Source organism: Oxyura jamaicensis, chromosome 6, assembly GCF_011077185.1.
Source record: "Oxyura jamaicensis isolate SHBP4307 breed ruddy duck chromosome 6, BPBGC_Ojam_1.0, whole genome shotgun sequence".
Taxonomy (NCBI): domain Eukaryota; kingdom Metazoa; phylum Chordata; class Aves; order Anseriformes; family Anatidae; genus Oxyura; species Oxyura jamaicensis.
The window spans coordinates 10,414,460-10,427,904 of NC_048898.1; positions in this window are offsets into that span (position 1 = coordinate 10,414,460).

Here is a 13,445-nt window from a genome sequence, read left to right on the forward strand (position 1 = left end):
GGGGTGGGGGGCGCCCCCCCCCCCCCCTCCCCCTTCAGCTGCCGCTCTTCCGATCTATTGTGGGTTGGGGGGGGGGAGTGGGGAAAGAGACAATAGCAAAGAGACAAAAACAGGATCTTAAAGTGTACTACTTTGACTACTTAGTTGAAAATGGGTTGTGAAACGTTTCTAGATAAAACACATATCAAATTACAGGAAGTTCTATAACCCTAAATTTTAAAGATCTTTAGATAAATCAGAATCTAATTTCTACATTTGTCAAAACAAATTCCAAATAACCTCCTGGCTTGTTTTGTTAAAAGCATATATCCAAGTTCTGTTTGTTAATGTCACTTTTGGTAAAGCTATAGGTTAGGCCTGAACCCATATTCATCCTGCTGGCATTAAAACTGGATTTTGTTAAGGTATGATATACTTTTCTTCTCAAAAAGGATTTCAAATAGTTTCTGCATAAATATGAAAATAAAATGTGTTAAAAACATACTTATTAGAAAAGATACCCAAATGATTTTAGAAAAGATACCCAAATGATTTAACTTGATAGAGACTACGCTAAAATTAATCAACATACTTAAGCTGAAAACTCTCAGACTGCCTATACTGTCTGTAGACATTGGAAATTCTTTCTATCAGGTGAAAGTAATACCAGTTTCATGATGTTGCATAGTGCTGGAGTACTTACTAGTTTAGTGTCCTGAACTCTCCTCGGAATAGTGTCCTTAATTCTGTCCAATTTGATAAGCTCGTACACCTGCAAGACAACAGAAAAATATATTTATTACATTTGTACTTTAAGTAACTTTTTTAAAAAAGAGTACTTAAAGTATTTTTTAAATTTTCTTTTGTTATGTACAAGAGCAACATTCGTTCCTCTGTCTAAAACCAGATAAGCTTAAGTGAACAGGACATCATGTTTGGTCAGATAGTCAATTATTTTTGCACTGACATAATGATACCTTTAAACATAATGGATATTGAGGTGTGACAGCTGAGCCATAGAGAGAGGTCTAATCTTTCTAAACATTGTCTTATCTTACATGTGCTTTGAAACTTGTTCAAGTTACCCTTACAGTGCAATAACATTCCATGGTTTCTTGGGATAGAAATGCCAAGCTCATCACACTGGCTATATCTGTAAAGTTTCAGTTTCAAAATATCTTTTTATCTCAGCTTGTTTGAAAGTGATCAGCTTCGTAATGGATGGCTCCCAGGATGCATCTGACAGAATTCCAGTAAGATCATGAAACTACTGGCATCAAAGAAAAGACCCTGAAATGGGATGCCACCCTCACCAAATTCAGTGTAAAAAATCCCAGCTAAGGCAATGATCAGTCTCCTCCTGTGGGCTTACAATATTATTTTTTCTCCTAAATAACTGAGTCTAGATGTGCAGTTCTAGTCTGAGTTACCACAGAGAAAACTAAAGCAAATTATTCCCCCACCATATACAATATAATTTTTCTGTATTTGAGTATCATACAAGATGAACTATTCTCAAACAATGAACAAAATTTATTCAATTATGTGGACTATGGTTTCAGTTAAGATCATTGTAGAGGGAACAGAGGAGAATTTTCACAGATTAGTATGCCCCTGGTATACCAGTATAATTTAATAATGATAATAATAATAATGAAAAAGCACTGAGTAGATCAGATATTAGATTCACTGCATATGGAATCCTAGACACAGCAACTCCTCTCATTACAGTTTGATCACAACTGGAACTCTCAAGAATTAGATGATTGAGGCTGCATGAGAAATTATTTTCACCTATACTTTCTACTATTTCTATATGCCAATACGGGTATTTGATCTTAATATATATATATATACATACATACATATTTTCAGGAAGAATTTAAGGAAGCTACCTACGAAAGGATGAAAAATTCTCTTCTTCAATCTGCCAGAAAAGGAAAATTGAAATTGTTACAGCTTAAAGTTTTATGCAGGTTTTATTAGAATCCATAGAAGCTTCTCAATAAAATATTACTTTCCAGTGACAATTACTGGAGATATTATCCAGAAGGTGAAGACATCATTCAGATCTTATTGGCATTTTATGTATTTAGGCTGTCTTTTGCTATTTAGTTACAGAATCTTTCAGGAGTTTATGCATAAACAAACAGTTTTGGAAAGCAAAGCTTTACTCTGTCTCTAGTCGCTGATGGGTATTTCATGCTACGAGGGTTCACAAGAATAGTATGGTTGAACCTATTTACTTCATAATATTTGACCTGAATGAAGTGAATAAATATTCCCAATAAGAGAGCAATTTGAATATAATTTCTATTACCATATTATTATAACTTCTTTCAAATACTTACTAAACCATTGATTATATTGCTAATCATATCCTTAGTGATACTGTATTTCTAGTGTATGGACACTTAAGCATGGTTAAGACCATGGATAAAATAATGCACTGCCTTTGGTAGGAAAAATAAAAATAATTAAAAAAAAATCTTTGCATTATCCTTTGATTACTGTCTCTTTCTAATACACATACCAAATTGCTTCCCTCTTAGCTTTAGTTCAATGTCTAGGATTTATCAATAAAAATTGAAAAATGTTTATTTTACGTTTCCCTCTACAATCTCAATTGTCCATTTAACAAAACCAACCAATATATCTTTTGTCTTTGGAATTTTCTAAAATTTTAGCCCAAAACATTATAGTTCTTCCCTGACACACTTAAAGATCTTTATATTTTTTTGGAAGATAACATCCACTACATTACAGATAGAAAATGGTTAAAGCAAGCATTGTCTAAGTAAAGTTTTACTCGGGGATACTGGGATGCACCTCTCTCTCTTCTCCCACCTGTTTTCCTTCATATTTTTTTCCAAGCGAATGAAAAAGACAGTAGGTTTTGTTTCTTTGTTTGTTTATTTTTAAGTGAGTCCATCCAATATTTCACCTGTTGACATTTTGGCATGTTATTCTCTAAAAATGTGAACAAACTTCATAAGCTGCCTCTGCCAGCTTTTGGACACCTAACTCATACAGCCAAAGCCTAATATGCTGCACTTTGTTGGAGTCCATGGGAATAACATATTTTGTTAAGCTTAATCAAGTGCCCATCTGCGTTCTGCTTCAAAAATAATTTATCCTTCTTAGCTAAATAAACTTACTCTTGTTTATTTATTTCTTAAACCTTCAGATGGATGTATTGATTGTATAATTGCTGAACTTCTACAGGGCTTGTAATTTTGTCAGAGAAATGAGACAATGATTAAGAATAAGCTCATGTACTTCAGAGCCTTCTTCATGTAAGCCTACGTAGGCTGAAAGGTCCACTTTAAATAAACAAATAAATTCAGGTGACTCAGCATCAGATTTCAGTTATACTATTCTGTTCTACTTCAGCTGAGACTTCCCTCTGGTCACTATATCCTGTACTTCAGGATTCAAAAAGGTAGGAAAAGTTCCATTAGTATAAGAGAAATCTCTCTCTGTGGACCTGGTCCCACATCCATTGACATCCGTGAAAGAACAAAGAGACAAAGACTAAAATGAATACAACCAAACACAGTATAAAATAAAAGACTCTGACTTACTTCTGATTTACTTCTAAGGAATCTCATGTAAGAATGTGTATCTTTGATACATTATCTACCAATTAATAATATATATTAAAAAAAAAAAAAAAAACTTTAAAATCATTATCCTTTTAGAAGATTTTGGTGAATAATTTCAGAGGATTATTACTTTGATGGGGAAATATTTATCTCTGCTGATAGACTGTGGGTTTTGCAAGGTATTGATCAAATTCTTCAGCTTTATCTACACTGTTTAAAGAAAAAAAAAAATCTATTTTCTTGGTCTGTAGTCACAGCCACATGTAGTGAAAGTAAACATGCAATGTGTTTAAATCCCAAGGCATTCTAAAGGAAGCATGTATCTCTGTTCATGCCTAAAAATCAGATTATGATTTCTTTGGTAGCTTTGTTTCTCTAATTTGATTTTTTTTTCCAATTTTAATGTTTAATCTGTGAAGTAAGTGTGAACATTACACTGTGATTTTCATATTCTACTTCTGTTCTTCCTTTATCACAATGTACTGACTGGATGTCATTTGCAGAAACGGAAGAGAAATCTAGAGAAACCACTGGGGTTTTCAATATTTCAGTATTCATGGCAAAAAGAGGCAAGTGGCAGATTAAAGAAGAAGGGCTGGAAACCTTAGAATCTGTTAAACTTCTTTTCTTTCCTTTTATTGTTCTCATTTTGTTTGCTTTTCTTGCCTTTTTTTTCCCCAACCACAGCTCTTGCTGAGACCTCATGGTTAGAAAATTCAGGCCATGACAACATTGACTAGGAACGTAGAGCATCTTAGAGCATTTAGTCTGATACCAATAAGAAATATTATGTAATTACTTCTGTGTATGGGGTTCTAGTTGTAAGGAGTTCCCTCTCACTGCAAGACGGCTGATTTAACTGCTTATGAACGAGGGTCTTGTTGAGAAGTTTTAGAAAGCCTGGCATATTCCATTTATAATATGCATTCTCTGACATAAGAGACCCAGTTTGTGATTTTAGAATGTACTTTTTTTTTACTAATATTAATTCATGAAAGCAAAATTTGTTTCTGGAGATGAAACACTAGAAGTAAGAACAGAAGGGTTTGGGGGATTCAAGAGTACAAACACAATGGGAGGAAAAAAATGGTACACCTTGTCTTCAAAACATAATTCTAAAAATCCTAATAAATATTCCTCACCATTTCTTATTCAAGATACAATTCTGCAAGAACTTAAGTACATGCTTTACTTTGTAAGCTAAAGAGGTTGCAGAAGAAGCTAAAGAGGCAGAGATACTGTCTAGTTGAGAGCTAAAGTCTGAGAGCAAATCCTTGTGGAAAGAAAAACACACATTAGGCTGACATTTTACTATTTTGTTGGAATCCTCAATTTCAATGTGTTGCCTATGTTTACACAATTTGATACATTATGCCTTTTTTTTTTTTTTTCCCCCTCCTCCTTCCCTGTGTCCTGAAAGACACAGAGTCCTATATTAACTGGAGAATGGCAGAAGAAAGGGGTTTGGAAGATTTCTTCTCCTTGTTCCCTCAGCTCAGCTAAAAGGTACAGGTCAAACCTGTCAAGATGTTAATTGTCTGACAAGCAGGAATAATGAACACCCAGTGCCTCTAAAGGCAATTTTGCCATCTTCTCGTTATGACTGCAATCAGATTAAAAATTCTTCCCACATTTACATGAATGAATCTCTCTACGATGAGACAGCCACAAGGGAAAGAAGTATGTAAGCCTATATGCACAATAGAAAAATAGGGCTATATATGAAGAGGATATTTCAACAAAAAAATCCTAGTAAATTTCTTTAGTTTTTTAATGATCAAACCTATCAGGGAACACTTATTCTTCACTTTAGAACCTTATTCAGTGTGGAAGAAAACCCAAACACAAAGCAAAAACTAAAAACCACCAGCTTTTTGCAATACATCAGTATTTCCCCCCCCCCCCCCCTTTTTTTTTTTTTGGATAAAAGTACTGCATTGTTTTATTGTTTCACTCTTACTTATTTCCTATTTTTAATCACTGTTTTATCTTCTATCTTCTTTGATGCAGATTCCTACATGGGTAATAGCTTTGAAACTAGCAAGATCTTTATTTAGGATATATGCTAGTGTCATAACAGCAATGACTACAGAGAGAATGTAACATAGACACTTCATTATTGGCTCTGGGAAAATCGAACAAGCATTCTCTCAGGAGGTTATTTACCTAGACGCTAAACAACTGATAATATGATCCATACTTTCAAAATTATGCTGTTACAGTTTAATCCATAAAATATTTGAAGTGGATACTCCCAGGCCCATTATCCTCCTTCAGAAATATTTCTCTCCAATAAGACTTACTGCTGTGCAGCATATAATCTCGTTTACATTATCACATACAGTACATCCAGTAAAGTATACGTACGTATGTACATACATGGGAAATGTAAGGCTCAGAATTTCCAAAAGCTGGGATTTACTTTTACAGGAAAGGACATTCTTCATCACAAGGGTTTAACATGCACAGAGTTTAATCCAACATTACTTGATCCCTTCACTGCATGGCAAGGTAATAACTACATCTGTCCATTCACAAGATGGGCCTCAATTTCCAAAACAGAAAGAAGGTTGCAGGAAGACTTGAAATCCCTTCCTGACTGAGGTCAGAAAAATCAAAGACAAAATGAAAGAGGATAAGGTTAGATGTCACTTTTTAAGGAAAACAAGGAACAAATAAAATTTAAGAAATTTTTCCAACCTAAGTTTTCATCTGAAAACTAGGGTTGCAGGATATTCATTAAAATTAAGATGTCTGACCATGTTCTTGTCTAAGTATTCACAGTATAAAGATGCATCAGCATCTTCACTAACACAAGGCGAAGTTGCACAGTACCTGAATAATGGCAGCGCAGGTTTTGTGACAGTGACCATGGCCAGCCAACAGCCCGATTGTCTGACCAGTCAGACAACAAAGCTGGTCTGAAGTGAAGCAGGCAAGGTGCTAGAGCAGGTACAAGCAAACCTGCAGCTTGTGTCAGGCAAGGGCCAAGGTGAAGTGACTGAGGTAAAATGCAGCTCTTATACCACAGCAGAAAGGACTTACAAAATGTTTCTCATAGCTGTTTCTTTCCAGAGCAGTCAGACCTAAGGTCACACAGCTGCAGCATACCTGATCTGAGCTCAAACACAGGCGGCTGAATGCCTTGCTGATAAGAAAAGGTCTTGCAGGATATGTTGGTGCATTCCTGGTCCTGACAAGGTAGCTACCAGTTGGGTGTTTGAGAAACAAGATGAATTGGGCCTTCTGAATAATGTTCTTACCATCTGCCAATAATGTCTTTACAAATGTACATTACTATGTTTTCTCTTTTAAGTTTTGACAATATATATATACACTGATATATTTTGCTTTATCTTAACCTTGTGTGTGCAGAAGGCTATGTCAGAAAAATAAAAAAGCAGCAGGCTCCACCAAAACATGCAGTTCCTAGTGTCAAGTCTTAGCAGTTGGAGTCTGCATCTCTAGAGGTGTCTGACTTCCAAATACATTTTCTCTGGGTATTCAGAAATATGCATTTTGTTCAGCAGTCCCTCTCTAGCTGGGGAACTCTCCTGAGAAGCTGAGGTGGTGATTAAGGAAAAGCTACTGAGCTCTGCACTTGCTGGTGTCAGGAAGAATGAAAATAAATAGGATACCATGAAAGTGAAATCCAGAAGAGTTTTTATTCACATTGGTACTTCCTTATTGCATGAAGGCCATAAACCTCTTACCCTTGGTCCTGGTCTTTAAAAAGATGGTGGGGCAAGTCACCTTTTTGCTACAGCTACAGTTCTTTTGCATGCACTTAGAGATCTTACTAACAGAGCACTATAAATCCTGCTAGTATCTGAAGTTTTAAGTTTCACTTAACTGCAATGCAAACAAAGGCTAAAATGTTGGTAAACAACACAAAACATTCCTCAAACTAAGCATTAATGCAGAATGCAAATGAGTTCATTATGGTATCAAAACAAAAATAATTTTTAAAAATACCCAGTAATGGCTGCGTGGGTCAGCTTTACTAAGATTTGGTTGCCAAGATTCTATGACATTGAGTAAAAACTTAAATATTCAATATCTAATCTAACATCTGCATATAAATGATGCAAGCCCACCAAAAACCACCTGAATATCCTGAAAGCTCAAGCTTTAAAAACATCAGGTTTTAAACAGAATGAAGTTAAAGCAAAAAGGAATTTTCCTTATTGAGACTTCAATATTGAGACTTCAGTGTTATTTAGCAAGGGCATAAATATCTGCAACCAATAAAAAATGGTTTGTACCACCCACAGCTGGAGGAACATAAAGGAAGGAACTACGCAAAGATTCCTTTGTAGCACTCCACTCAGGAGAGGAAAGCTTGCTGAAAAGAGTAGCAAAATGCTTAGAGTAGCCCAGGGTTCTGACATTCAATGTTGTTGGAAGGATTCAGATTCAGAACTGAGCAGTGAGCATTTGCGTAGATATTTTTGACAGATCCTACTTTTTGTCAGTAAAAGAAATAATCAATACTAAATTTAACGCATCACAATGATGCTCATCTTGGCTAATTTTGAAAGCAATCCGAGTGTTCATCTTATATGCATAACTTTGAGAGAAAATTCTAAAAAAAAAAAAAAAAAAAAAAAAGCTTTGCTTCATATTAAAAATAGGGAAAGATAAATATACTACACATAAATATGTAGCGTAAATATAGATAACCTGGAGTGCTTTTTAATAAGCATTTTTAAAATTTAAAGCCATTATACTTAATCTGCAAAGCCGTATTAAAAGGTCAGAATTAATGAGTGTCTCACAATAAAATCATGCAAATTATGTGAGACAGTCATCTTGCCAGTTTTAATAGCAGCTGACCATTATTATTCTAAATAAATAGCCTCGTATTCAAATATACCTTATTGACAGATAGAATGTGCTGCTCGTTTATGCAGCAGGGCAATGAATAAACGAAAAGAAATGAAGTAAAGTGAGCAGATATCTGGCATCAAAAGAATGGCTCTGTGGGATACAAACAAGTAAAACATGGGGATGAAATGAATTGGAACTGAATCTATTTGCATTATGGATTGAACACGATGTGCTCAGTAGGAAGGCAAGCAACACTTCACTGAACAATAGCAAAATAAGTTGAATATCCCAGCAATGTTTTTATGTTCTAGAAATAAGCTTTTGTTGTTGTTAACGCTTCAGCCACTTTTTTTTTTTTTTTTTTCACCAAAACTTGTAAAAATATATATATAAATCCTGTTTGCATCTCTATTTTCAAGTCATTCTATAGTTCTAAATATGCTCTAGTGCTATGGGAAAATTGACAGTTCTTACAGCTTTTCAATTACAGATTTGCTTTGAATTTTTTTACAGGCCCGGTATTACCCTTTGACTTCCTCTAGTAAATCTCTTAGTTTCAAAGTCCACACACATGGAGAATCAATTCACACTTTTCTAAGAATAAACATTTAACATGAAGGAGGCTAAAAAGATCCATTTGTTTAAATGTCACACCATTTTCACAGACTTAGAAGAATGGACAAATGGTATTTTCTCTTAAAAATGAACTATAGTTTACAATTAACCTAGCTTATAATTAGCACTGGAAAAAGATGAAAAATCATGGCATATTCTATTTAAGGTGTATATTCCATTCTGGTCTCTTTCTTCTGTATTGCTCCTGATGTAAAATGACCTCAGCTTACTAAGGATTTCAGTTTTATTTTCAGTCTGGCTCTAAATCTCCTATTCTGAAGAAATCAGTTTCTTTTATTGTAAGGTGTGTGGCACTTAGGGACATGGTTTAGTGGGTGATATTGGTGGTAGGCGTGTGGTTGGACCAAATGACCTTGGAGGTCTTTTCCAACCTTAATGATTCTGTGATATATTTTAATACTCACTCTTTACTCATATCTTTATCCCTCCATTTTCCATTTAAAGAATTAGAAAAATAACTCTTCATATATAGCATAAAATTCTTTACATTCTGACTTTGTGTGCAGAAATAGAAAGTGCAAAACCATAGCGAGCTCTTCTAGCACTAGTGAAATAACCCTTTCATGGTTTTAAAATTTGTATCATGTCCTATCAACTGTATGACTGCAGTTCCTTTAAAGTACATTTTTACATAATTAAGATATTTCAAATCTGGATATGGTGATATTTTAAAAGGACCTTCACAAAACCTCTAAGGGAATAAATGAACTTAGTTCCACTGTTTTTGAAATTATTTCCACTGTTTTATGTGTTTAACAATTCCTGTTGAATTGCAGAAGTAAACTGTCTAGTATTCTACACTAAATGTGAAATAATATCTAAATAACAGACCAGTCTTTCAACTATTCTGAGGAACAAGGCAGCTTGAATTTTTCTTAGCCTGGTATAATATTTTGTTGTATTGTTGTATTGTTGTGTTGTTGTTGTATGTTGTTGTTGTTGTATTCTTAAGTATAATATTCTGTTGTATTGCAGATGTAATTCTTATGTGTAGGGAGAGACAGTAAGCATTTCCTGTAATAGGGCTAGGACATAATGAATTTCACATACAAGTTCATACAAGGGAGAGACAAGAGGAATTTACACTCATTCCAACAAAGAAATAAAGACATAGAAACAACTTGTTGATATTATCTTCTCAGAAGTCTCTAAAAATTACATAAATCAGACTGCTTTTCCAGTAGAATAATAGTTATTTTTACAGATTTTCTGTATATAATGAATGCATTCAACTTTACCCTAGCAATCAACACAAGAGCTTTCTTGGCTTCAGAAGATTTAATTTTAGAGTTATACTTTTGAATAGCATGTTTGAAAGTTTTCAAAATATTTTATACAAACATAATTATCTATTACATTCAGTAATATATCCACCAAAACATATGTAATTTCTGGTAAAATTATATTGCAGGGTTTTCTCATGAAGTTCCTTGTGACTGTTTCTAAATTAAATATAGGTGACTGTGACTATGATTTCTATTGAATTAATATTTTAAAGCATCATCTAGTTGTCTTCCAAATGAAACGTAAACTTATTGACATAGGGAATGTACCTGAAATATTTATTTCCCTCTGTTTATCCACCCATTCTAAACTTCAGAAACTAAACTGGTAACTGATATAAATTGCTGACACTGGAGGTCACAATGTGTGCCACTTGCAGATCCTACCTTCTATACCAGTTCCTGAACTGAGAGTAGGCAATGTAAAAATCTAAGGCAAAAATATGAATTTGGGCCACATCATCTAACTATAAGCTTTGCACAGTTAGGACATTTTCTCACAATTGTCTGTACTATTCTCCTTTTATTTCTTCTTACCATGTTGCTTGAAGTATTTTTTCCCCTCCCTCAGTAACCTTATGGTAATGGCACTGAATGTTAAAAGTATTAAGGCCAGCCACAAACAATCACTCTGAAGGAAAGATAATTCTTCAGGTCATAAGAAACCACTGTGACATGATTTTAAATTGGAAGCCATTTTTCCCTGGTATACACTGTGTGTATTGAAAGATCACTGTCTTGGTGAAGAAATTGTCTTCCCCAACTGTACAAAATGTGATGCTTCTTCATCAGGAATTCTCTTTTGATTACAGCATATTTTCTCCTTTTACTTTACCAATGTAAGATATGGGCAATTTGATAAACACACCATTTATTCACCTTCTAGCCACTAGATTTTTAAGTGTATTTCTAACGGTCTGGCTTAGCCTTGAGTCACAATGAAGAAGGAACATTTCCATCAGGAAACATTCTGCAGAGGGTATAGTTCTGGTCAGCCTGCAGAAAGAACAGTTTCTTGCAGCATGAGCTTAGCACAGATAATGAAGGAAAATTAGCAGATACAGGGTTGAGAACTGTCAGTTGTTAGTGTACCCAGCAGCTATTACAGTGGCCCAAGTAGATTTGGGATAAACAAGATACTGTAAATCCTGACCAAAATCTTACATAGGTAAAAGAGCATTATTATAGACAAAAGAGTATTATATTAAAATAAATCAGGAAAAAAAAAAAAAAAAGAGAAAAAAAAAGAGAGAGAGAGAGAAATAAATGAATACAATAGAAATCCAAAAGACTCAAAAACATTCAAACACACACACACACAAAAAAAAAAAAAAAAAAAAAAAAAAAAAAAAAGAATAAATCATGGAAAAATCCATAGTAAAAAACAGTATTAGTTTACAGGAAAACACACCTTTGTATTTGTTTGCAATCATTTTGAATAAGTACATTTTGAAAAAGCTCCAGCAGGCAATTAGAGATCCTTATGTCCAAACCCCTCAGCTCATTTTTACAGAAAACAAGCAAATGAAATATCTGATAATTTAATTTCCCCTCTCCTTTTCATTACTTATCTTCTATCATCATCTCTTCTTTTTCTCTCTTATTATCTCAAATTTTTCAGTCATTGTTTCCTCTGTTACTGCTTGTATTGTCCCTGTCGGAATGGTGTTCCTGATCCTCTAAAGTACTGGGAGCATGTTCAGTACAAGAAGAAACAGGTTCTGGCCAATAACACTAGCTTATGAGCCTGGGATTTTCATGGGAATCAGTGGTGCTGAATATCTCAGGGCTGTGGCATTTCCCTAAAGAGTATGATAATTCCAAAATTAAGGGTCATACATGACAATGTCTCAGGATTCAAATAGAGAAGGAAAATCGAAGCCAGAAAAATAATGTATTTGATTTGAAATTTACATGGGAGAATGATGAGGTCCTAACAGACAAAATAAAAAGTTAAATCAATTCAAATGTGTGCTTAGATAAGGAAGTTATATGAAATTTTAGGAGCTCCTTAATATAACAAAATTTTACCGTAATCTCCAGAAAAAAAATTACTCTCATTCATGTGAAAATTAAATTCTGTCCTTTTGTAATGAAGGACAAGGCTCCTCATGAGGCCAGTCCAACTACGGGGAATGAATTGTTAGGAAAATTGGAAAATACTTGCCTCAGATGTAACATGATTTCACTGATCACACGTACTCTTGCACTTATATCAAAGGAAAGACCCTAACAACAGAAATCAATACAAGAACATGCATCATTTCTAAATAAAATATTCCAGCTGATTTGTTGCTGTCTCTTAGACAACAGAAGTGTTATGAAAACCTTTAAAAAATATCATGTAATATATCCCAAAAGATGCTCAGGTACTCTGGTGGGAGGTGACATACCTGTTTATTCCATATATCTGTCACAAAATACTGAGCAACATATCTAACTCATAAAGATAGCACAAACACTGAGATGTGCATAAATTTTTTAACAATTACTGTTAAACAGGAAAAACTACTGCTTCCTGACTGGATGGTATATGTCCAATTCAGCAGGCATTATGCAGTTCACAATTCCTCTTGCAGTCCATTATTCTCCTCCTGCAAAGTACTATTCTTAAAATTTTACAAGTGTTTACTCTAAAACTCAAATGTTTTGCTGTGAATTAAGTGGTCCATAAAAAGTCTAGAGAGAGTATTCATTGTGTACTGACATAAGCTTTCACAGAAGAATAAGAACACTAAGGAATAAGGATGTACTTTCTCTCCCTTCTGTGAGTGAGTGTAATTTGCATGAAAAGGGAAGAGACAAAGTGGCTGCAGGCAAGGCTGGCCCTCTCCTGCCTGGCACCAACACCTGCAGGCAAGTTGGTGCTTGCAGGAAAGCTGTCATTTGCCACTGATCCACAGAAATGGAGAAAATGACTTTGCTGAATAATTGTGTCATGATGCAACTCAGAGCACTCAGGTATAATTGTAGTCTTAAAATGAAGAAAACAAAGAAACATTGAAGAAAACAGGGAGACATAGCCTGATAGTCTTGAGCTAGCACAAGCAAGGGAGAGAAGGGATGAAAGAAAGAAAGAAAGAAAGAAAGAAAGAAAGAAAGAAAGAAAGAA